The sequence below is a fragment of the Phocoena sinus genome, chromosome 18, assembly GCF_008692025.1.
Source record: "Phocoena sinus isolate mPhoSin1 chromosome 18, mPhoSin1.pri, whole genome shotgun sequence".
Lineage (NCBI taxonomy): Eukaryota > Metazoa > Chordata > Mammalia > Artiodactyla > Phocoenidae > Phocoena > Phocoena sinus.
Window position 1 is genome coordinate 65,318,885 of NC_045780.1, and position 26,083 is coordinate 65,344,967.

The window sequence follows — 26,083 nt, forward strand, 5'->3', positions numbered from 1 at the left end:
CCGTTTATCCATAGTCTGTTTTTATGCCAGTACCATGCCATTTTGATTACTGTAGCTTTGTAGTATTGTCTGAAGTCTGGGAGGGTTATGCCTCCTGCTTTGTTCTTTTTCCTCAGGATTGCTTTGGCAATTCTGGGTCTTCTATGGTTCCATATAAATTTTAGGAGTATTGGTTCTAGTTCTGTTAAAAATGTCCCGGGTAATTTGGTAACAATTGCCTTAAATCTGTGGATTGCTTTGGGTAGTATAGTCATTTTAACAATATTAATTCTTCCAATCTAAGAGCTTGGGATAGCTTTCCATTTCCTTGAATCACCTTCAGTTTCCTTTATTAATGTTTTCTAGTTGTCAGCATAAAAGTCTTTCACCTTGGGGATTCCCTGGTGGCGCACTGGTTGAGGGTCCCCTGCCGATGCGGGGTACGCGGGTTCGTGCCCTGGTCTGGGAGGATCCCACATGCTGCGGAGCAGCTAGGCCCGTAAGCCATGGCCGCTGGGTCTGCACATTCGGAGGCTGTGCTACGCAATGGGAGAGGCCACGGCAGTGAGAGGCCCGCGTACACACACACACACACAAGTCTTTCACCTCCTTCATCAGGTTTATTCCTAAGTAATTTTTTATATATGATGTTAAAAGCGATTTTTTTTTTACATTCCCTTTCTGATATTTCACTGTTAGTGTAAAGAAATGCAACCAATTTCTGTATGTTAATCTTGTGTCCTGCTACCTTGCTGAATTCATTTATCAGCTCTAGTAGTTTTTGTGTGGAGTCCTTAGGATTTTCTATATATAGTATCACGTCTTCTATATATAATGACAGCTTTACCACTTCTCTTCCAATTCAGATACCTTTAATTTCCTTTTCCTGTCTGATTCCTTTCTAAAATATCATTATTTTCATTCAACTTTTTATTGAAATTTTACTGATTTTGAAATACATATTTGGCATATCATAACAAAGAGAAATATTCTTATTTACTAAACTGTGTTCTTCCATCAAATACTGCTAAATAAACACATGAAACTGCCCAATACGTCCTTTTAGACTGACAGTGTAGACTTAAGTGGGGACCCTTACTGCAGTGGGAAATCCGTAAACTTATTTTTTTTTTCTTTTTATGACAATCAGAAGTGGTTTGATGATAATTAGCAGAACCTCCTTAAGGCCTAAAGAGTGTCTGAGGGCTCTGATTAAAGCTCAGAATGAAGCAGCTACAGGCATTGGTCAGGGGCTCAGAAATGAGGGACTCCTCTTTCTGCAAAGAATGCCACTTTCGTCCCCCAGTCGTTGGGGAGCTTCATCCCCTTTGAGGAATTTCCTAAAGAGAAGGTGAGGGAGGTGACAATAGAGAGAGGCTTTGATTATGAAATAGGTGATTGAACTTTAGGTGGGTATCCCTGTTCTCTTGAGTGACAAAAACCACCCTTCCCAAACGTGCTGATACTGTGAGCCCATTCGTTGCTCAAGAAGGTCTAACTTTTAAAAACAAAGAGGGTTTTTTGTGTGGATTAGCTCATGTAATGCCTCTATAGAGTGTACATTGAAAACCAGGTGGACACTTCAAACCTTAGACCTCTTACAGGATGTAAATTTGCTCTATGAGAGGGGCCTGAAGGAAAAAATGTGATGGGCAGAGAAACGTTCTTGTCGTTATTATAAGCAAAGAGACCCTGTCTCACTTCTCCCAGTTGGGCTCAAAGCTGGTTCATTAACCTGGCCTCTTTCAGGCCCTTTATCTCCTCAAACACCAGTCCTTGAAGAGGCCCTCATTTGGGCCCCAGAGTAGAATCCTGCCCATGGTTTAGAGCATTGGGGGGAAGGTGGAGGAGAGTCAGAGGAGAGGGAGGAATATTGGGGACCAGCCTCCCCTCGACTGGCCACGTCATCTGTGTAAACCTCATGGAAACAGCTAAAGGAAGAGAAGTCGCCTGCATATTAGAATCCTAGAGGTAATAATAATTACAAGGAGTAAAAAATTTTTATAAAAGTCTAAGTAAAATGATGGTTATTCCCCTGACAAGGAATTCTTACCTTTGCTTACATGGTTGCTTAATCTTTGATCCTAAATTTGAGAGTTTTAAGGGAGACCTTAAATTTGGCTCCAGCGATTTTTCAGTTCAATAATCATTTTGAAATGTCATACGACCAGTGATTTTCAGTGCTTTGGAGGCATACTGTCCACTTAATCAACTTTGTGCCAATAAAGCTCCTTTTATAATGTCTTTTTAATTTTGGATTTTGCTTCGGGATACATCTTTTTTGGTGGCACACCATGTGTCTTCTGCATCCATTTCTCTCACCAGACTTAAAACTAAGACAACAGGGAAAGTAGGTACAGGAGGCTCTCTGAGTGTCATTCTTCATGGGCAGAGAAAAGAAATGTCTGCCTTCTTCATCTTTCTTCTCAGGCTTTTGTGAAGTGAGGAGGAATAGTCCAGCCCCAAGACCAGGCAGGATTTGAGGCTGGTGATTCCGAGCAGTTCCCGGGCACTTGTGGAAGACTCAGATCTCCTCTTGTTCCCACATGTGTGCATGACATTGTTCTATCCCCTTCACTGAAAGGAGCCAACTGGGCTCTTCTCTGCTGCCCATATTCTTGTGCCCTGGCTTACTAGAGCCTTCCAGAAGAAAACGTAAATGACCTGCATAAGCTTATGTACAAGATTCTCTCCTGAAACCCAGAAAGGCATATATTTCCAGAGTAATTTCCTTGTGGTTCCTCTCAAAGCAGATGAATAGGAAAAGCTTTTTAAATTAAAATAATTTTATTATGGCTCATGTCACAGTGGGTTTCAGGTTATCCTGCCCTTGCAGTTAGTAATGATGTTCTGTGAGGCCTGTAATCTTGATGCACAGGTGAGATAACAGGGGGGTCAGCTGATGCAGAATCAGAAGCAGTCTCTTCATGAACAGAGATGCCACGGGCTCCCATACTTGACATTCTCTTTGAACATATGGGAGATGTTCCTTTCACACATATGGAGAGATTCCCCATCCCAGAAGGCTGTTGTACCAATGGAGAAAATATCCTAGTTCATTCTTCAGTGCCAATGTGCAAAAATTTAACAATTTTGCTTTGAGGCACAAACCTCAACTAATCATGCTGTTGGTATTTCCCAGTATCACACCAAGATTGACAATCAGTTTATCTAGCTCTCTTGATGTAAAGTTACTCAAATTAGTATATTCTCATTTTTTTTGTGAGCAGATATTACCAGGAAGGTATTTTTAAAAAAATCTTCCTTTCTCTTCTTCAACTTTTTTTTTTTTTTTTTTTTGCAGTATGTGGGTCTCTCACTGTTGTGGCCTCTCCCGCTGCGGAGCACAGGCTCCGGACGCGCAGGCTCAGCGGCCATGGCTCACGGGCCCAGCTGCTCCGCGGCATGTGGGATCTTCCTGGACCGGGGCATGAACCCGGGTCCCCTGCATCGGCAGGTGGACTCTCAACCACTGCGCCACCAGGGAAGCCCCAACTTCTTCTTAAGATGACACATTTCCACACTTTCTTGTTAGTATTCAATCATCCAGAAGATATTTTGGAGCATACTTTGTACAGTGGAAAATTAATTTGGAGATACTATTTTGTAAAAACATTTGCAACCTTATTAATGATTATAGGGAATTTTGGTGGTTTGTTTTGTATTTTAATTCTGTAAGCATTCAAACATGATGAAAAGAGTTTAAGGAAATAACATTCACTATTTTGGGGTATTTAGGAACCGGTTTTATTCACTGGAACAATGAGGAAAAATCTGGATCCCTTTAATGAGCATACGGATGAGGAACTGTAGAATGCCTTAGAAGAGGTAATTTATTGAATGTAATTAACTTGTTAGCATCAGTATGTGTGTGTGTACATTTACAGCAGCACAGGTAATTAAGGGGAGCTTATCGGTTTAACTGACTTTATTTAGCTCCAAGGAGAACACTGATGACATGGGTACATGTGTAAATTAAAACTTGTATATTAATGGTGATGAAAACCAACAAGACAATGCCTTATGCTTTCATTTTAGCTTTTCCCTAGAACCCAAAGCAACTAGGTACATTATCTTGTCCTTAGTAGAACACTAAACTAGAAGTTATAATTATGAGTTCAAATTCTACTAAGTGACCTAGTGAATTAGTTACCTTAATTACTTTGCAATGTTCATTTTATTTCTCTGGTCTTAGGGAATATCAACTAAGTGGAGACAATAGTAGTTTTTCATTATTAACTGAAAGATAAATGAGATCATACCAACAAAATGCCATGAAGTTTCATAAGAGAGTGTCTATAAAGGTAAATTATATAATTGGAATGTGATGATAGTTATTTATTGGCGATCATGTCCTTTTAATGCCGCAGCATGAATGCAGGTAAGAGAACCCTGGCGCTTTTGCTCAGTTTTTATATGGATCGGTTCATTTCTAGAGGATTTTCTGTTATTTGTGTCATGTTTCCCTTTGGCCCACTTTGAATTTCCTCACCCTTGCGTGAAAAGGATTTTGACTTGTTAAGTTGCTGTTGGTTTGTATATTTTGATACAAATTATTTTGTGTATTGTCCTAGTTTTGCAAATTGATTCTACTAATGGCAGAAACTGTATCTAGACTTCTAAACCATAAACAGACTTCTGATTTCTCATAGGACCTAGTTCAGTCTTATTCTAAACCATAAACAGACTTCTAATTTCTCAGAGGACCTAGGTCAGTCTTATTCTTTTAAAAAAGTAAGCACTTAATAAATAGGTACTAAATGTTTGATTGATCTCATTTCAGAGAAGTGTGGCTTATTTCTTTAAAAACATTTTTTTTTTTTACACATATCCAAATGACTGTTCACACTGTTGTTTTGAATTGGTGTGTTTGTCATTTAGTGTCACCCTTCCAGGGAAGCTCCAAAATCTGTAATATATAGATGAGCTTTGACTGTGAGCAAGCAGATTTGGAGGCCTGACAATTTCCTGCAGGGAATTCTGGTTTCTGAAGGCATGTCGGCACTGAGTCTTTACAAACTACCCCTCTTTCCAGCAACTGTGGGGATTTTATTTTCCTAAATCAGGCTGATTGCTTCACCTTCTCCTACTTGAGAAGCAGTGGACCTCTGACTTCATTTAAGCTTGTGAGTCTTTCTACAGTGAAATTCTAGAAGAGAAGAGGTGGGGAGAGCAGTTAACCATTAAATATAAAGAAGGATGATCCACTGCTCTTGAACTCACAAAACAGATTTAATGGTGAAACTGTGACATCTTAAAAAAAAAAAAACAACTGGAAGTACTGGTAAATTATTTTCCTATTTGTTTCCAAGCTTGAGATCTCTCTTAAAAGAGTTTCAGGTAGTAAAATTACTCTAGAATTTTGGACAGAGAGGAAATGTTAACTGGGAGACAAATCCTGTAAAAAACTATCTTAGAACTTGGCCCTAACTTATACTTAATTCATCTGTAGGAGCCAAAATTTAGATAAAATTTAGTAGCCTCTCAATTCTAAGAATGATGAGGTGGTGGAAGTGGTAGACAACACTGAGATCTACCTTTATTTAAACTACATTTGGAACTTACTGTAAAAAGAAAGAAACATGAGTTTATTTCACAAAGTGAAGTGTGTGGTTTCCATGTATTGCTTCTGGAATTGACCCTATTACTTTACTGATATGTCTTAGAGTGAGAAATCATCCCATCATTTTGTCTAGGAATTGTTTCTTTATGACTTTTTAAAATAAAACCACATCTTTTATTGAAAAACATACAAATATGTCATAAAGAAATAATTCCCAGAGAAACAGAATGATGGGATGATTTCTCACTCTAAGACATTGCACTAAAGCAATGAGGTCAATTTTTTTTTTTTTTAATGAAGTCAGTTTTTAAGTGAACTAAAAACTCCAGTCATTGGTTAATAAATGATGCCAAACTAGACATGTGAACCTAAACTCATAGAGTTGGCCTGCAAGTGAGAGGGCACCACTATGTTTTCCTCTTTAAGAACTTCAATTAAAAGAAAAAGATGCGGGCTTCCCTGGTGGCGCAGTGGTTAAGAGTCCGCCTGCCGATGCAGGGGACACAGGTTTGTGCCCCGGTCCGGGAAGATCCCACATGCCGCAGAGCAGCTGGGCCTGTGAGCCATGGCCGCTGAGCCTGCGCGTCCGGAGCCTGTGCTCCGCAACGGGAGAGGCCACAACAGTGAGAAGCCCACCTACCGAAAAAAAAAAAAAAAAAAAAAAAAAAAAAAAGAAAAAGATGCTTTAAGAAAAATTTTTTTTAGGTCCTCTTAGTTCTGTCTCCTCCTTCTCCCTTGGTGGAGATGGACATTCAGAAGGGAGACAGTCCTAATAATGGTGCCCGTCTCATCTTGGTTACTTTTCAAAATATGCTGAAATATGTTTTTCTTATACTGAAGAATAGCCAGCTGGCTGTAAACTGAAGAAAGTTCATCAGAAATTGGTGCCAATTAGGGCACCTAAAAAGCAAGGGCGGCTCTACAAATATGGCGTTAAGTAGTGAGTGAAGAAGATGAAGCCCTTTATCACTCAAAGGTTAAAAGAGCACAGTAGATAAAACTCTGGAAATGAATCATCGATGTGTTACTTCTATTAAAAAACAAAAACAAAACAGCTTAGATACTGGGATTTACAATTGAGAGTGCTATGTCATGTCAAAACTGTGAAGAAATCACCCAGTTATGTTCTACGTTGATACGTTGATCCTCTGTTAGGACACAAGTATGTCTCATCATACTGAAAACCAAGATACAGCAATCTGCGGCCTGTGCATCAGGAACCATGTGATTCAGTCCTGGCTTTGGCGACAGGTCACATTTCCATTTCTCTGGGCCTTGTATTTAGGTGAGCAGGCTCTCCTTTTACTTTATTTACTGCTGGCTCTGCGCTACTAAAATCTCTTCCCCATCTGTTGACTGCATTTCACTCTCTCTTTCCAGCCCACACCAGCCTTTCTTTTTGAAAAGAAGGTTCCATAAAATGTGGAAACCATCTGACATCTGTGTTAACTTCCTATGAGGGGCGTTGGCACCTGGTTGGTAGATACAGTACACACAGGTTACTTTGAAAATGTTTATGATGATAGAAATAAGGTGCCCTATAAGTTCAGTTTATTTATATATTTATTTTTAAAATTTTATTTTTGGCTGCATTGGGTCTTCATTGCTGCGCCCGGGCTTTCTCTAGTTGCGGTGAGCGGGAGCCACTCTTCATTGTGGTGCATGGGTTTCTCATTGCAGTGGCTTCTCTTGTGGAGCAAGGGCTCTGGGGTGCATGGGCTTCAGTAGTTGTGGCACGTGGGCTCAGTAGTTGTGGCTCGCAGGTTCTAGGGCACGGGCTCAGTAGTTGTGGCGCACGGGCTTAGTTGTTCCACGGCATGTGGGATCTTCCCGGACCAGGGCTTGAACCTGTGTCCCCTGCATTGGCAGGCGGATTCTTAACCACTGCACCAGGAGGGAAGCCCCCATAAGTTCAGTTTGTTACCTTTCAGTTTTGCTATAGTTTATTATTTTCCAAAGCTCAAAAAAGATCTGAAGTATTCTATACTGAGTTGTATAGTTTTTAATAGTATTATATGCTCCATTTTCCTTAAATTATAATTTTAAGTTCTTTCCACAGTTTAAAGTATGATGTTATGATATCTTGGAGCCAGTCAATTGTTTAATAATATATTCCTTTTATACTTAATAAGAAAATATATAAATTATCTAGTTATATGGATTTATTTTCTAATTTATAGGAACAGACATGTCACAAGAAGAGATGAACTTGTGGCTTCATTCATACAGCCAACAAATATCTACTGAGAGCTTTCTAGACAGCCATTGTTTCAGATTCTGGGGTTATCACAGTCATTAAAAGAAACAAAGTCTCTACCCTTTTGGAACTTAAATTCTCCTGGAGAAGATGGAAAACAAGCCAATGCATATGTAACAAAGTCTCAGTGCTGATACTTGCAAAGGAGAAAAATAAAGCAGAATATGAAGAGGGGCTAGCTGACAGCATTATTAATAATGGGCAATATCTGTTGATCTCTTTGTATCAATCACTGTTGTAAATTCTACACATGACGACTCATTTTATACTCTGACAATGTTAGGAAGTAAACACCTTTATTATACTATAGTCTTTTTTAGAGTTTAGGAAGCTAAGATAAACTTCAGGAAGTTGCCCAATTGGCAGAGCCAGGTAGGACTTATGCCCAGGCTGTCTGGCTGCAAGGCTCCAATTTTTTTGTTTTAAAATTTTCAGATCACAACATGGAAGGAGTAGTATGATGAACACATATGCACCTTCACCTTGATTCACCAGCTGTTAATATTTTTCCACATTTGCTTCCTCTCTTCCATATATTTTGCTGAACTGCTTGTAATTTGTAGAAATGTTTATTAAAAGTTGCAATTCACCTTTAAATACATAAATATACACCTTGCAAGAATAAGGACATTCTCTCACATAACAGTTTTCTAAATCAAGAAATTTAATAGTAATATCACACTATTATCTGTTTTCAGATTCTCCAGTTGTAACTCCTAGTTATTACTGTCTACTGCCTCTATTGTGTTTTTTTCCATTCTAATACTAAATTATACTGGGTTGGCCAAAAAGTTCAGTTTTAAGTAAAAATAAAAGACATTTTTCATGTTCACCAAGACCTTTACTGAATGATGTATTCGTTAACCGAATGAACTTTTTGGCCAACCCAATAACTTGAATATATGATTATACTAGAAAGCCTTCATATTCTTATTATTCTCATAACCATCCCTGATTCATAAATGGAAGACAGAATCTCAGAAAACAGTATTTTCTGAAAAACACCGCTTCTCACAACCCTTATTCCTCATGAGGCAAATATGGACAACTGGAAGGAAAGTAAAAAACCAGATTAGTGATGAGATGCCATCCCAGTAAGGGGCAAGTGTAAAATTATTTCTTCAAAGTCAGGATATCAGTTTTAAGAAACACCAACCCACTTGCACCACAATACAAATCTTACCCTTTAGATTTTTGTACTTTTCATGCAGTCACTAAATACGAATACCATATTTAATCTTAACTCTGAAATCCCCTTTCTTGGGATTGGACTTCATCAGGAGCACAGTTTGGGATCACATTCATAGAAGTGCTCCAGCATTTAGGATACCACGAAAATATTGCCCACTCACCCTTGGTGTTTTGTTATTTGACACTATAATTGTGTCCCTGCTCATTGGCCATCACTCATCAATCTGTTGGTGTCTTAATTTGAAATGTATTTACTCTTTGTTCTTTAACTTCAAATATAGCCTGAGTTTGGTTCTTGTTCTGTAGTACTTCTCCAAAATAAATATTCGTTGAATTGATCCCTACCACCCAATGTACTTTCAGATTAACTTCGGAAGTTAAAAGCTTGGTTTTCTTTTTTATCTTATTTTTTTTTTTTTTTTAATTTTATTTATTTACTTATCTATTTATTTTTGGCTGTGTTGGGTCTCCGTTTCTGTGCAAGGGCCCCCCCCAGCTGCGGCAAGCGGGGGCCACTCCTCATCGCGGCGCGCGGGCCCCTCACTATCACGGCCCTCTCACTATCACGGCCTCTCTTGTTGCAGAGCACAGGCTCCAGACGCGCAGGCCCAGCAATCGTGGCTCACGGGCCCAGCCGCTCCGCGGCACGTGGGATCCCCCCAGACCAGGGCCCGAACCCATGTCCCCCGCACCGGCAGGCGGACCCCCAACCACTGCGCCACCAGGAAAGCCCTCTTTTTTATCTTATGATTACAGTTTTATGAAGATACATTAATATAAACACCACTTATACCCATAGTCTGGGGGAAATAAGATGTTATGTTGTATCCTGTTTTTCATGGATTTTCATTCACTGCAAGATATTTTTGACATTGAAGAAAATGCACTTAACTGGTCCAGTATTTATGAGATTAAAATTGGGAAAGAACCATTACCAGAATAGGCTCCAGGATTACTAATGTATGAGGTGCAGTTTGCCATTGTTTGAATTCGTGTTTTTTTTAAACTTTTAGACCTTCCAAAATTGTAAAGTGCTGATAAGATTATATCTAAAAGAACCCTATTTCCTGTTATATATCTATATCTATATATATATATATATATTTTTTTTTTTTTAAGTTTCCCTTTAATGTACCAACCCATATGCAAAATGTACTTTGGTAAACTTGACTCAACCATAAAATCCTTTTAACTTTTCCATTTAAACCACACTGGGAGAAATAGCTTCATTTTTTGAGAAACTTCCTTAACTAATCCTTAGGTGGGGTTTCTGGTAGGTGTCATGTGGCAGGGAAGGGGGACACTGATATTTTCCTGTCCTGACTTGACTCTACATCTTTCTCAGTGAATGCTAATTGGAAATAGGTCTCCCCATCACGTGGCTGTACATGTAAGATACGTTAAGAAGTCATGAGGACTTCAAAGCTCTAATGTCTAAGAGGATTGTCTGCTTCAGTAGCCGTTTGTTCAGGAAAAATGTTCTTTCTGTATCCACAGGTATAATTTAAAGAAGCCATCAAAAGTGTTCCTACTGAATTAGCAGAATCAGGATCGAACTTCAGTGCTGGACAGAGACAACTGGTGTGTCTTGCTAGGACTATTCTCAGGAAAAGTCAGATATTGATTATTGACAAAGCAACTTTTAATAAACATTTCTACAACTTACAAGCCAAATGTGGACCCAAGGTATGGAGCTGAGTCCATGAAACCTGGTATCCAAAATTTAAGTGTTGTAAATGGAAAACATTTAGTGATGCCGAGAAATGTTTCTAAATGTTCTCTTTGCCCGAAAGATATCTCTTGTTAACATTAATTCCAGAGAACAAAAGAAGAAACCAAAGCATGTTATATGGTGTTAATGTTGTTACTAGGCATCCTATGAGAGCTAGGTTCCTAAATCCAGCTCCTGATAGTTTCAAGCAATTTTGAGGGAAGACTATTTTCCATTGTTTTATGAAAAATAGTAAATTTCTAAGACTTTTTATACTTAGTTTTTTTAGGAACAAGATTATGTCTTGAAGTATTGATTTTAAAAACATTATAAAATATCATGATATTTTAAAGTCTTAAGTCCACTTTCCCTGCCTATACTGAACTAAATCAACTTTTCTGATTCCAGAACTGATGAGTTAATACAAAAATAGTCCATGAGAAATTTGCCCAGTGCACTGTGCGAACCATCACAAACAGATTGACCACCATTATTGACAGCGACAGGATAATGGTAAGACCCTCACCAGTGGAATTTCACTTGTTTCCATTTATGTTCAATTTTTCAACACATCCTTCCTTGTAAAACTTGATAGGAAGGAACCTCCAATAATTTAATTTTCTCTTAGTTTCTCCTCTCATTGCTGACAATAACTCAAGTACTTAACTATACTTTCACAATGTGCTATTAAATCATATATCCAGTAATTTTTTCACATTAACACATTACTGACTGGGGTATTTTTGCAGAAATTAACACCTGTGGCTGGCGATTTGTTATGTAAGTGAATATTGAAATGTCTCTGGTCAATAATGTTCAGATAATAAAAGACATACGTCTCTGGTCAATAATGAGTTAAAAGTTTATTAAATTGTCGTTTTTTTAAGATGGCCAACCATGAAAATATTCCAAGCCCAAGTTATGGCTTCATATTTCAGAGAGGTAGAAGATGGTCATCTTGGCTGTGTCACAATTGTTTCAGCATTTTTGGATTCCCTTAATCAAAAAATTAGCCTTTCATTTAGACTGCCATGAGGTTGTTGGCTAAGGTTGCAGAATTTCTCAGCTGTTGCTGTCAGAGGGGAGTCCATAAGAAGAAAGGGCCTACTGAGAAAAATGAAGTATTTCAACAGAAAGGATTTAATATAGGAAATTTGTTGCACAGGAATTGGAGGGCTAGAAAAATGAAACACTGGGGTAATAATTTTAGGAAGCAGCTACTGTGTCCTAGGACAGAGCTCCAGAACTAAGAACTCAGAAAAGAGGCTCTAAAGAGTCAGTGCTCAGACTTCCAAGGAGAGGTCACTGCCTAGTTGCTGGCCGTATTTGTGAGGGAGCACAATGAGGCTAGTTCTCCATGTGCTAGTAGAAGCTGAAGTCAGGTCCCACTGCTGAGATGATGCTGCAGGAGCAGCAGAAACCAGGTAGACCATTAGCTCTGATTCCCACCTTCAGTCTCCCTCTAGTGCCCCCTACTGACAAAACCTAACAGAGGCCAGCTGGCCAAAGGTCTTCTGACATGAGATTTGCAGAGACCCAGCCTTTGCATCACAGATGAGAGTACAGAAACAAAAATGGATCAGGGGCTGAGATACTGCATATAAACAACTAGTAAGTCTCACACAGTAAATCTGGACTCTGCACACAAAGCTTGGGCCTCTGGATATCTGTCTAGTATCTTCCTTCCAGGTTTGATTGGCTTTTTCTTCCTTAGTAATTTAATATTTCCTTCCTTCCTCCCTCTATTACTTTTCTCTCATTTTCATCTTCTTTGTTCTTTCCCTGCTGAGTTTCAATAAATGTTAGGGTGTGGCTTCATAAAATGATAAGGGAATCATCCCTTAAAGGAAAAAACCTTTGGCTGCATATAATCTCAAGGAATGCAGGGTATTTTAAGGTTAACCTGTAGCCTGTGACAGTGAGCTGATTTCACTCATCTTATGGATGGTAGAACTACTGTCAGGAGACACCACAGTATCCAGTGATGCTGATTAGTAATGAAATAGATAAAGAATGCCTGCATATAATGCATAGGAGGCAACAGATGAAGTTATTTAACCAGTGAATATGATGGTCCATAAAAAAACAGGTAATAATCAGTAATACCCAAACTTCCTTATGTTTAATGATAATGGTACTATCTCTCTTTACTTCTTAGGCCGTTTCTGGAATATCACCTCCCATCCTACTTCACATTCATTGTCAGATGGGATCATCAGTGGGGGCACTGAGTAGATAGCAGAGTGTCAGCACTGAAGCAGTGCCTTTAGCCTCACTCCCCCGAGCTGGACTTGCACAGGAGTGAGCTCTGGGGAGGCAGATGACAGGAGTGGGGCATCCCCAACCAAAGGGATGCTCTGGGCTCCAAGCAGTGTGTCTGGTCATCTGGACTAGGACATCACAGTAGGAAGCAGGCCTCTCCTGCAGACTTTCATGAGGGATCAGGTAACATTCCAAGATTGCAGGACAGTGACTCTTAAATTCCAGAAACGTTTAGCATCAGGCATCCTTAGTCCCTCATTTTGTGTTTTGGTTTTTTTTAAATTATTTGGTTGCACCAGGTCTTAGTTGCGGCAGGAGGCCTCCTTAGTTGTGGCTCGCTGACTCCTTAGTTGCGGCATGCGGGCTCCTTAGTTGTGGCACGCAGAGCATGTGGGATCTAGTTCCCTGACCAGGGGTCGAATCTGGGCCCCCTGCATTGGGAGCATGGAGTCTTAACCACTGCATGCCATCAGGAAAGTCCCTCTCATTTTGTGGTCTTGAATGAATGCTAATTGGAAAAGTAACATTTTAGTTCTACTTTTTACTATCACTTTGTTGTTCTTAGCTCTCAGCATTGCAGCACTGCATTTCTCAGACTATCCCCAAAAGTGTCCTTCTTCCACAGTAAACGAATGATGCTGTGAAATCTACCTGTTTCAAGCCCCTTGTCAGGCTTTAGAGGCAGCAGCAGAAAGATGGCTTGATCTCTAGCTCAGTTAGGGGTCCATTCAAATAAATTCTTTTCTCCTAAATGTACCCTGGAGTTTTATTTTTGGTTTTTAGTATTGCAGTCACCTTGCAATATATGGTCCGTTAGGGAAACAGTGAGGCAGGACAAAATTTGGCAGACGTGTCAGCTCTTCAGTCCTAAGTCTTATCCATCAGCACTTGATCCACAGGTGTGAACGTCCATAGATGTGAATCAATCAACTTTGTTGCCGTTATCAAAATATGTCCATTTGTTTAATGCTTTACTTACCAGTATCTTCTGGTAAATTTCTATAACCTCAAATTTTTCTCTCTTGGTCAGTGTCTTTGAACAAATCTTTAACATGGTTTTACAAAGCAGTTTACGTCCTGGTCCCTCCCCACCTTTCTAGTTTTGTCCTTCTCAGCTCTCCCTCTTTCCTTTAGAGCTAAGAGCTAAAAGCACATTGATAGTCTTTCAGTTCTCCAAATGCAGTGTTCACTCTCTCTTACAGTTGTGCCCTTTCTCGACTGTTGGTGGCTTAGACTAAGGTGCTAGCGGTGGAAATGGTGAGATGGTTGGATTTGGGGTGGATAACAAAGTGGAGCCAAGTGGACTGTGTGATGGATCGAACGTGGGATCTGAGGGAAGAGAGAGGAGTTGATACTGGGTTCTGGGTGTGGAGACTGACCATCTGGGTGAATGGGGAAGACTGAGAAGGAAAATGCAAGGGTTCTCTTTGGAGCCTGTCACCTTTGCGATGACCGATGTTTTTCATGGTGGACCTTGTCCTTCACTGTGGAGCTGCCCTTCCCACTCCTGTGTTGGGAGACCTTCGGTTTAGGGCTCCCTGGCCAAGATTTCATCAGTGATAACATGGGGAGGTCCCACCAGGAGTTGTAAACTTGGCTACTTGTTTATATCCTGGTCCTAGCTGGTTGCGGTCGCTGACTGCTTTGGTAGGAATGGCAGGATTAGACCTCAGAGGACCCGAGAGACATGCATCCTCTAGCTTCAGAGCTGGGGAATTGTCTTCTGTGCTCCATCCACCCCAGGTGTAAACCCTGTATTTTGTTCTAGAGCTTATGATTATCAGTTGGCTTTCAATTCAACAAAAACACCAATAAATAATCTTTCTCAAAACTTTGATTTTTGAGGCAATTTTTTCTCTTGCTTGCTTTAGAAATAAAGGCATACCTTTTTCTATTGCACTTCACAGATACTAATTTTTTTTTTTTACATATTGAAGGTTTGTCACATCTCTGTGTAGAGCAAGTCTATCAGTGCCATTTTCCCAACAATATTGCTCACTCCATGTGTTTATCACATTTTGGTAATTCTCACAGTATTTCAAACTTTTTCACCATCACTGCATCTGTTATGGTGATCTGTGATCTTTGATGTTACTACTGTGACTTGCTAAAGACTCTGATGATGGTTAGTATTTTTTAGCAATAAATTATTTTTAAATTAAGGTCTATACATTGTTTTTTTTCCCACACAATGCTACTGCACACTTGACAGGCTGCAGTATAGTGTAAACATAACTTCTACATGCCCTGGGAAATCAGGAAATTCATGTGACTCACTTTATTGCAATACTCACTTCATTCTGGTATTCTGGAACTGAACCTGCAGTATCTCCGAGGGAAGCCTGTACCTCTTTCCTTTGTGGAAAGCAAGTGATTGTTCTGAAAGCTTTTTTTTTTTTTTTTTTTTTAAGTAATGACAGATTCCAGAAACCCAATCCAGAATATCAAACCATACTCTCAGGGACTGGGCCTGTATTTTTTTTTTTAACATCTTTATTGGAGTATAAATGCTTTACAATGGTTAGTTTCTGCTTTATAACAAAATGAATCAGCCATACATATACATATATCCCCATATCTCTTCCCTCTTGTGTCTCCCTACCTCCCACCCTCCCTATCCCACCCCTCTAGGTGGTCACAAAGCACCAAGCTGATCTCTGTGTGCTATGCAGCTGCTTCCCACTAGCTATCGATTTTCCATTTAGTAGTGTATATATGTCCGTGCCACTCTCTCACTTTGTCCCAGCTTACCCTTCCCCCTCCCCGTGTCCTCAAGTCCATTCTCCAATAGGTCTGCGCCTTTATTCCCGTCCCGCTCCTAGGTTCTTCATAACCCTTTTTTTTTTTTTAAGATTCCATATATGTTAGCATACAGTATTTGTTTTTCTCTTTCTGACTTACTTCACTCTGCATGACAGACTCTAGGTCCATCCACCTCATTACAAATAACTCAATTTCGTTTCTTTTTATGGCTAATATTCCACTGTATATATGTACCACATCTTCTTTATCCATTCATCTGTCATTGGACATTTAGGTTGTTTCCATGTCCTGGCTATTGTAAATAGTGCTGCAGTGAGCACTGGGATACATGTGTCCTTTTGAGTTATGGTTTTCTCAGGGTATATGCCTAGCAGTGGGATTGCTGGGTCATATGGTAGTTCTATTTTTAGTTTTTTAAGGAACCTCCATACTGTTCTCCACAGCATCTGTATCAATCTACATTCCCACCAACAGTGCAAGAGGGTTCCCTTTGCTCCACACCCTCTCCAGCATTTATTATTCGTAGATTTTTTGATGATGCCCATTCTGACTGGTGTGAGGTGATACCTCACTGTAGTTTTGACTTGCATTTCTCTAATAATTAGTGATGTTGAGCATCCTTTAATATGCCCCTTGGCCATCTGTATGTCCTTGGAGAGATGTCTATTTAGGTCTTCCACCCATTTTTTGATTGGGTTGGTGGTTTTTTTGCTATTGAGCTCCATGAGCTATTTGTGTATTCAGGAGATTAATCCTGTTGCTTCGTTTACAAATATTTTCTCCCATTCTGAGGGATGTCTTTTTGTCTTATGCTTTTTTGCTGTGAAAAAGCTTTTAATTAGGTCCTATTTGTTTTTGTATTTTTAAAAATAAATTTATTTTTTTATTACTTCTGGGTACGCTGGGTCTTTCTTGCTGCAAGCAGGCTTTCTCTAGTTGCGGTGAGCGGGCTTCTCATTGCAGTGGCTTCTCTTGTTGTGGAGCATGGATTCTAGGCATGCCGGCTTCAGTAGTTGTGGCACACAGGCTCAGTAGCTATGGCACACGAGCTCTAGAGTGCAGGCTCAGTAATTGTGGCACACGGGCTTAGCTGCTCTGCGGCATGTGAGATCTTCCCAGGCCAGGGCTCGAACCCACGTCCCCTGCATTGGCAGGTGAATTCTTAACCACTGCGTCACCAGGGAAGCCCTATTTGTTTTTGTTTGTTTTTTTGGTACACGGGCCTCTCCTGTTGTGGAGCACAGGCTCCGGACGCGCAGGCTCAGGGGTCATGGCTCACGGGCCCAGCTGCTCCGTGGCATGTGGGATATTCCCAGACCGGGGCAGGAACCCGCGTCCCCTGCATTGGCAGGTGGGCTCTCAACCACTGCACCACCAGGGAAGCCCGCCCTATTTTTATTTTCACTACTCTAGGAGGTGGGTCAAAAAAGATCTTGCTGTACTTTATGTCAAAGAGTGTTCTTCATATGTTTTTCTCTAAGAGTTTTATACTGTCTGGTGTTACATTTAGGCCTTTAATCCATTTTGAGTTTTTGTGTATGGTGTTAGGTAGTGTTCTAATTTCATTCTTTTACATGTAGCTGTCCAGTTTTCCCAGCACCACTTATTGAAGTGTCTTTTCTCCATTGTATACTCTTGCCTCCTTTGTCATAAATTAGTTGACCATATGTGCATGGGTTTATATCTGGGCTTTTAATCCTGTACCATTGATCTATATTTATTTTTGTGCAAGTACCATGATGTCTTGATTACTGTAGCTTTGTAGTATAGTCTGAAGTCAGGGAGCCTGATTCTTCCAGCTCCGGTTTTCTTTCTCAAGATTGCTTTGGCTATTCGGGGTCTTTTGTGTTTCCATACAAATTGTAAAATTTTTTGTTCTAATTCTGTGAAGAATGCCACTGGTAATTTTATAGGGATTGCATTGAATCTGTAGATTGCTTTGGGTAGTATACTCATTTTCACAACACTGATTCTTCCAATCCAAGAACGTGGTCTGTTTCTGTCATGTTTGATTTCTTTCATCAGTGTTTTATAGGTTTCTCAGTACAGGTCTTTTGCCTCCTTAGGTAGGTCTCTTCCTAGGTATTTTATTCTTTTTGTTACGACGGTGAATGGGATTGTTTCCTTAATTTCTCTTTCTGATCTTTCGTTGTTACTGTACAGGAATGCAAGAAATTTCTTTGCATTAATTCTGTATGCTTCAACCTTACCAAATTCACTGATTAGTTCTAGTATCTTTCTGGTGACATCTTTAGGATTTTCTGTATATAGTATCATGTCATCTGCAAACAGTGACAGTTTTACTTCTTCTTTTCCAATTTGTTCCTTTTATGTCTTTTTCTTCTCTGATTGCCGTGGCTAGGACTTTCAAAACTATGTTGAATAATAGTGGTGAGAGTGGGCAACCTTGTCTTCTTACTGATCTTAGAGGAAATGCTTTCAGTTTTTCACCATTGAGAATAATGTTTGCTGTGGGTTTGTCATATATGGCCTTTATTATGTTGAAGTAGGTTCCCTCTATGCCCATTTCTGGAGAATTTTTATCATATAAATGGGTGTTGAATTTTGTCAAAAGCTTCTGCATTTGTCAAGATGATCATGTTTTTTATTCCTTAATTTGTTAATATGGTGTAGCACATTAATTGATTTGCATATATTAAAGATTCCTGGAACAAATCCCACTTGATCATGGTGTGTGATCCTTTTAATGTGTTGTTGGATTCTGTTTGCTGGTATTTTGTTGAGGATTTTTGCATCTATGTTCATCAGGGATATTGGTCTGTAATTTTCTTTTTTCTGTGATATCTTCGTCTGGTTTTGGTATCAGGGTGATGGTGGCCTCGTAGAACGAATTTGGGGGTGTTCCTCCCTCTGCAATTTTTTGGAAGAGTTTGCGCAGGATAGGTGTTAGCTCTTTCTAAATGTTTGATAGAATTTGCCTGTGAAGCAAATTCCAGTACTGGACTTTTGTTTGTTGGAAGATTTTTCATTACAGTTTCATTACTTGTGATAGGTCTGTTTATAGTTTCTAATTATTCCTGGTATAGTCTTGGAAAATTGTACCTTTGCAAGAATTTGTTCATTTCTTCTAGGTTGTCCATTATATTGCCATATAGTTGCTCACAGTAGTCTCTTATGATCCTTTGTATTTCTGAGGTGTCAGTTGCAATTTCTCCTTTTTCATTTCCAATCTTATTGATTTGCCCTCTCCCTTTTTTTCTTGATGAGTCTGGCTAAAGGTTTATCAGTTTTGTTTATATTCTCAAAGAACCAGCTCTTAGTTGAATTAATCTTTGCTATTGTTTCCTTCATTTCTTTTTCATTTATTTCTGCTCTGATCTTTATGATTTCTTTCCTTCTACTGACTTTGGGTTTTGTTTGTTCTCTTTCTAGTTGCTTTACGTGTAAGGTTAGATTGTTTATTTCACATTTTTCTTGTTTCTTGAGGTGAGACTGAATTGCTATAAACTTCCCTCTTAGACCTGCTTTTGCTGCATCCCATAGGTTTTGGGTCACTGTGTTTTCACTGTCATTTGTTTCTATGTATTTTTTTTCCTCTTTGATTTCTTCAGTGATCTCTTGGTTTTTTAGTACCACACTCTTAAGCCTCCATGTATTTGTGTTATTTTACAGTTTTTTTCATGTAATTCATTTCTAATCTCATAGTGTTGTGGTCGCAAAAGATGCTTGATACAATTTCAATTTTCTTAAATTTTCTGAGGCTTGATTTGTTACCCAAGATATCATCTATCCTGGAAAATGTTCCATGTGCACTTGAGAAGAAAGTGTATGCTGCCACTTTTGGGTGGAATGTCCTATATCAATTAAATCTACTATCATTGTGTTACTGTTGATTTCCCCTTTTATAGTTGTTAGCATTTCCCTTATGTATCGAGGTGCTCCCATGTTGGGTGCATATTTAGTTGTTACATGTTCTTCTTTGATTGATCCCTTGATCATTATGTAGTGTCCTTCCTTGTCTCTTGTACCATCTTTATTTTAAAGTCTATTTTATCTGATATGAGTGTTGCTACTCCAGCTTTCTTTTGAGTTCCATGTGTATGGAATATTTTTTTCCATCCCCTCACTTCCAGTCTGTGTGTCCCCCTAGGGCTGAAGTGGGTCTCTTGTAGACAGCACATATATGGGCCTTGTTTTTGTATCCATTCAGCCAGTCTGTGTCTTTCGGTTGAGGCATTTAATCCATTTACATTTAAGGTAATTGTCGATATGTATGTTCCTATTGCGATTTTCATAATTATTTTAGTTTTTCGTGTTTTTTTTTTTTCTCTGTGTCTTTTTCTTCTCTTATGTTTCCCGCCTAGAGGAGTTCCTTTAGCATTTGTTGTAAAGCTGGTTTGGTGGTGCTGAATTCTCTTAGCTTTTGCTTGTCTGTAAAACTTTTGATTTCTTGGTCGAATCTGAATGAGATCCTTGCTGGGTAGAGTAATCTTGGTTGTAGGTTTTTCTCTTTCATCACTTTAAGTATATCCTGCCACTCCCTTCTGGCTTGCAGAGTTCCTGCTGAAAAATAAGCTGATAACCTTATGGGGATTCTCTTGTATGTTATTTTTTGCTTTTCCCTTGCTGCTTTTAATATTTTTTCTTTGAATTTTATTTTTCTTTGTTTAATATGCATCTAGGTGTGTTTCTCCTAGGGTTTATCCGTATGTGACTCTCTGTTCCTTTCCCATCTTAGGGACATTTTCGACTATAATCTCTTCAAATATTTTCTGAGACCCTCTCTTTTTCTCTTCTTCTTCTGGGACCCCTATAATTCGAATGTTGGTGCATTTAGTGTTGTCCCAGAGGTCTCTGAGATTGTCTTCAATTCTTTTCATTCTTTTTTCTTTATTCTGCTCCTCAGCAGTTATTGCCACCATTCTGTCTTCCAGCTCACTTATTCGTTCTTCTGCCTCAGTTATTCTGCTATTGATTCCTTCTGGTGTATTTTTTTATTTCAGTTATTGTATTGTTCATCTCTGTTTGTTCTTTATTTCTTCTAGGTCTTTGCTAAACGTTTCTTGTATTTTCTCGATGTGTGCCTCCATTCTATTTCTGAGATTTTGGATCATCTTTACTATCATTACTCTGAATTCTTTTTCAGGTAGGTTGCCTATTTCCTCTTCATTTATTTGGTCTTGTAGGTTTTTACCTTCATCTGCTCCTTCATCTGTAACATATTTTTTTGTCATCTTTTTTTTTTGATGGGTGGGACTGTGTTCCTGTCTTACTGGTTGTTTGGCCTGAGGCTTCCAGCACTGGAGTTTGTAGTCCAGTTGTTCAGGGGTTGCTCCCATCCCCAGTCTGGTAGGTGCCCTAGCTGTGGGGGGATGTGAACTCTGCATCCCCCTACTCCACTATCTTGACCACTTTTCTGCCCTTAGGAGACTTAATGTTTCCAATTAAATGACATGGGATGGAATTAACTGCAATACTAGATATGGAAGAACAACCTGTGTCCTGTTTAGAGTTGCTGCATTATTCTCTTAAGATACAGTTACTCCACATGAAGAACTAAGTACCACCTAACATCAGAACTATCTTTATAGCTATGTCATTTGGGCCAATTGTTTCAGATTCTTTTTTTCCCTCTAAAACCATTATGCAAAGCCACTAATAAGTAGAAAGGCAGAGTTAAGACCCCTTGCCTCTCCCTTTTAATTTTCAACTAGGGATATATCAATGTGCACAAAAGGGCTGAACAGCAGACAGCTGAAGAGAGAAAGAAAAAGAAGCAAAGAAAGATAACTTGTGAAAACAGATTCAGATCCTTGGCAGTTCAAATTGGGCTGTTCCCGGGTACTGTGCGGGCTGTGAGCATTAGAATTTGAAGCTCAGTTTCTTACTTGCTTCTTTAGTGTTAGTTCAAGAAAAAATTGGATTTCTAGGGATTTCTTCTGTGCAGAGAAATTCTGCTAATGCTGCTTATGTAGCAGCTCTTTTTGCCAGCCTTTCACTCTCAGAATAATAAACTACAATCAAAGCCAAGTTGAAGAAGCATCTTAACCTCTCAGACAAGGGATTCTGCCCCTCTTAGCAACTAACATAATCCAGGACCCTGTCAACTGAAAAAGAAAAAAAAAAAAGCACAACCTGGAAGTTGAGTGTTACGTTTTATGTGGTGGACATTGTGAGGACTTAGGGACAAAGCATCTCGTAACACTGAGAAATGGTTCTGAAGAGGCAAGGGGATGAGCCAGTACGTAAGAGTTTTTGCAACAAAAGACCAGGTAGTCAGAACATTAAAAGATTACTGTTAATCAAAGAAAACCAGACATCCCAAGTTAATGAATTTAGTGCTTTTCTATACATGGGAAGATGCAAAGTCTGGGCTCATTGAAATTCCTTTGATGTGCACCTCAGCTATCTGAGGCCAGTATCCAGTGTTTTTCTCATCCTGAGTCTCCTCAGGGTGCACTGTTGGGGGTGGCCGCACACATTCTGGTTCTATCCTGAGTTCCCGCAGGGCTATTGTCAGGGCAGCTGTAGTGTGGTGGCTTGATGGCTGCAACATCCTTTGTTCACTGATATGACAGGCAATTTTTTAGTTCACAACCCTAAAGAAATTCTGGAGGCATTTACTTTTTCCCCAAATACTAAGATTCTGTCAAACCAACTTAACAACTGCTGTCAAGTCACTGCCATCTGGTTTGTATGACATCAACCTGATTTTAGATAGAGTTTGATTTTCTTAAATCAAGAGATTTCCCAACTCTGTGTATCTGTATAAATAGCCGTTAAAGCTCAGAGTCTGAGAACTAAAAGCACTAACTAATGATAACCACCCCAAATGCCCTGGGCAGAATATAAAATGCCAGACTGCTGAGTGCTCTACTTGATGCACTGGGGTGACCTAAATGTGTGTGTGGGAGGAATCCAAAAGGGAGGGGATATATTTATATGTATAGCTGATTCATTTTGCCGTGCAGCAGAAGCTAACACAACGTTGTAAAGCAACTGTACTCCAATAAAAATTAAAGAAATCATAGTCTAAAACTCATTTTTCTTCCCTTCCTATAACATTATATATAGTAATAAAAGGTCAGGTTAGGCCTTTATCTGCCTAGTAAAACAAGTTAAACCATTAAAATACCAGCCAGGCCTACCACCCAAACAGATTTTCTCTATTCTTCCCCTCCTGTTCCTTTACAAAACATTGTCTGAGTTATAATACTTTATTGTGAAACATTGTGTGCAATGGGTTTTTTTCCTGCTGATTAACAGGTGTTGGGAGTCAGGGAGACTAGAAGAATACGATAAGCCATATGATTTGCTGCAAGATAGAGACGGCCTGTTTTACAAGATGGTGCAACAATTGGGCAAGGACGAGGCTGCTGCCCTCATTGAAACAGTAGAACAGGTAAGCCTGCCACAGGGAGTTGTGATTAAAGTTTGTCTCCAGGATTTACTCTTCACACGATCTCTACCAGGTGTCTGGTGATAAGCACTCTGTGCCCTTTTCAATTATAAGCCTCCAGAGACAAAGCTTCATGACTGGGTCTTAACAACACACTGCAAGTTGAAGGTGGGTCTGCTGAGCACCTGCAGAAGCAGTGAGGGTGGGGTGCAGGACGTGCATGTGCACATGTGCCTGAGAGATTTCAGATTGGACTTTCCACATGTTTCGACTTCTTGGGTTCAGATTCCCATACAGCACAGAACACTCTCATTTTGCAGACCCTCTACGTTTCATTCTGAGTGGTGCTCAGCACATTGTGATATGAGTGCTGTCAAGGAACATCCAGGAAGTTTGAGGGGAAAAACATCTGGAATATTTCTGGCCTAGGGAGATCTACCAGGGAAAGGTATAGGTCACTTCTGTTTTCTCATCTTCTAGGAGTAAAGAAAACTCCTACATGATACTGTCACTTTCTCCCTAATTCTTTGTTGTTTAGAATCAGGTCCAGTTGCCCCCCTATGCTTCCTGTACCTTCTAGAAGATGAAATTGTCATCAGGACAAATCAAGAATTCACAGTAACCCTAACACTGTAGTCTGAATGGTGCTTGAAGGTTTACAAAGTATTTTCAGAGATGAGATGTGTGAAAGCACTAAGCACTGTACATGGCGTGAGAAAGGTGCTTGATGAGTAACATTTGGGTCACGTACCTTTCTAACAATGGTCAGGTGGTAGTATCTCCTATAGATGTGATAACTGAGGTCTGGTTTAAGGGTTAGCCATTGTCATGCAGCTGCCTGTAATTCTTTCTGGAACAAGGTGGGAGTGGGGTTGATGGAAGGAGGGAGGGAGGGAGGGGAGGTCTGGTGTTCTTGCCCACTGAGATGCGTGGCTCACATGGGAAGAGGTTTCCGACTGTATATGATATCTTCCCATCAAAACTTTATCTCTGGGCATTAAATTATGGGTGCATTTTTCCTCATTTATACTTTTCTGCATTTCTGCATAAAATTACTTGTATAATATTTAATCCATCAGTTAAAGAAAACATGTACCAGTATCTAAGTACTTCTTTAGAAAGGTTTATCTAAAATGTAGCCTAAGTTCCCTCTGTCACTGTTTCATCTCAATCCTCCTCCTTAGAAATGGAGAGTGGTACCTTCCACTGTTCACAGAGTAGGAAATAGTCCAGGGTCACAGAGCTGGCTGAAGAATGGGCAGAGTTGGAATTCATATCTAGGTTTAGGGATGATGAAGTCTGTGTTCTGAACTTTTCCTAAGTACTTATATTGTATGCAAACATACAGAAGCTGCCCTTGGAGCCCTATATTATTTTATGCCTGAAATTCACACAGCACTTTCATTTACTAGAGTGAGACCTTCCTTCTGAAGACCTGATAATAATTTGAGATTCCCTGTATAACCTAGTCACAAAATGGCCGGGAATCTCCCAAACCCTTTTGGTCTTTTGACCTTAGGCATTTCACATCTAAGAGAGATGTCCCCACCTGTGTGTCAGTCTTCATTTAAAAAGTGTCTTATAATAGGGTTCAACATCCTCATTTTACAGGTGAGGAAACTAAGGTCCCTTAGAAGGAAGGTGGTCTTCTATATATAACTAGTGTTAAGCTAGTTTGCAGCAGATACACAATTAGAAATCTGTTCTTTCAGTATATGTTTTAAATCAACTGTAACATAAATACAAAAGCAAGGATAGGTCATAGAATTAGAAATCCTGTGATTCCTGATCTAGTAATCCTGCACCTACTTTAACAAGATTAATGTTAAGTTACATCTGTGTAGTTCTTTATAATTTATTGTACATTCTTCTCACATGTATGATTGCACTTAATCCTCATCATGGTCTTTTATCCCAGGTCATGGATGAGGAGACTGGGTCCAGGGCTCACCTAAGGTCACAGAACTGGTCCAGGGAGCGCAGGGGGTGAATTGGTGGGGGAGGCTGAGTTCCATCCTAGGCACTCTGCTCTGCGTCAAGCCTGAGAACGCTGCTTCTTCCATGTGGTAGCCAAGGTGGGCCAGTCACCCAAGTTCACAGGGTGGCAGAACATCACTCTTGGATTTCAGTCCTGCCACTGGTTCAGGTCACCTCTACAGAAAGACATAAGGAAATATGTATCTTGATTCCCATCCTAGTTGAATATCCTCTTGACATTATTTCTGCATATGCTCAGTCTTCTTAGGAGAACAACCTGTCAGACTGTCAACTTTTTAAACATGCAAGCATCAGATATCAATGCACTGTTCAGAGCTGTAACACAGGGAGGACTAGCCTAAGTCAAGCTTTTCACTCTAACAAAACAGAATTCATTCGTTTGAAAAGAAAACATCTGGGGAGAGGTGCTTCCAAGCCACGTTTTCTTGACCCCATAGTTGCTTCTCTGAAAACGCTGGTGCAGGCAAGCTGAATCAGTCTGATTTAACCTTTTAGATGATCCGTGAAATTGTAGAGAAAGTACTTTTTAGATACATAAAGCTGAATGATGCGTTAGCTTGCTAGGGCTGCCATACAAGGACTACATAGTATGCGACTTAAACAATGGACATTTATTTCCTCACAGCTCTGGAGGTTGGAAGTCTGAAGTTAAAGTGTTGGTAGGGTTGTTTTCCTCTGAGGCCTCTCTCCTTGGCTTGGAGGTGCTGTCTTCTCTCTGTGTCTTTGCATGGTCATCCCTCTGTGTGCCTGTGTCCTAATCTCTTCCTATAAAGACACCAGTCATATTAGATTAGGGTCCACCTATATGACTTCACTTTAACTTATTCACCTCTTTAAAGATCCTGTCTCTAAATACAGTCACGGAGAGAGGCATGGACATATATACACTAACAAACGTAAGGTAGATAGCTAGTGGGAAGCAGTCGCATGGCACAGGGATATCGGCTCGGGGCTCGGGGCTTTGTGACCGCCTGGAGGGGTGGGATAGGGAGGGAGACG

The 26,083-nt window shown here is 39.8% G+C and overlaps 1 protein-coding gene across 1 annotated transcript in view; it reads left to right on the top strand.

Annotated features, from left to right (window-relative positions):
• The window catches only part of LOC116742970 (multidrug resistance-associated protein 4-like), a 129,753-nt gene that overhangs the window by 90,549 nt on the left and 13,121 nt on the right, over positions 1–26,083 (top strand). The window contains 3 exon segments of the mRNA XM_032610904.1: positions 10,488–10,676; positions 11,110–11,214; positions 22,954–23,089. The gene's annotated coding sequence lies outside the window, so the exon portion shown is untranslated.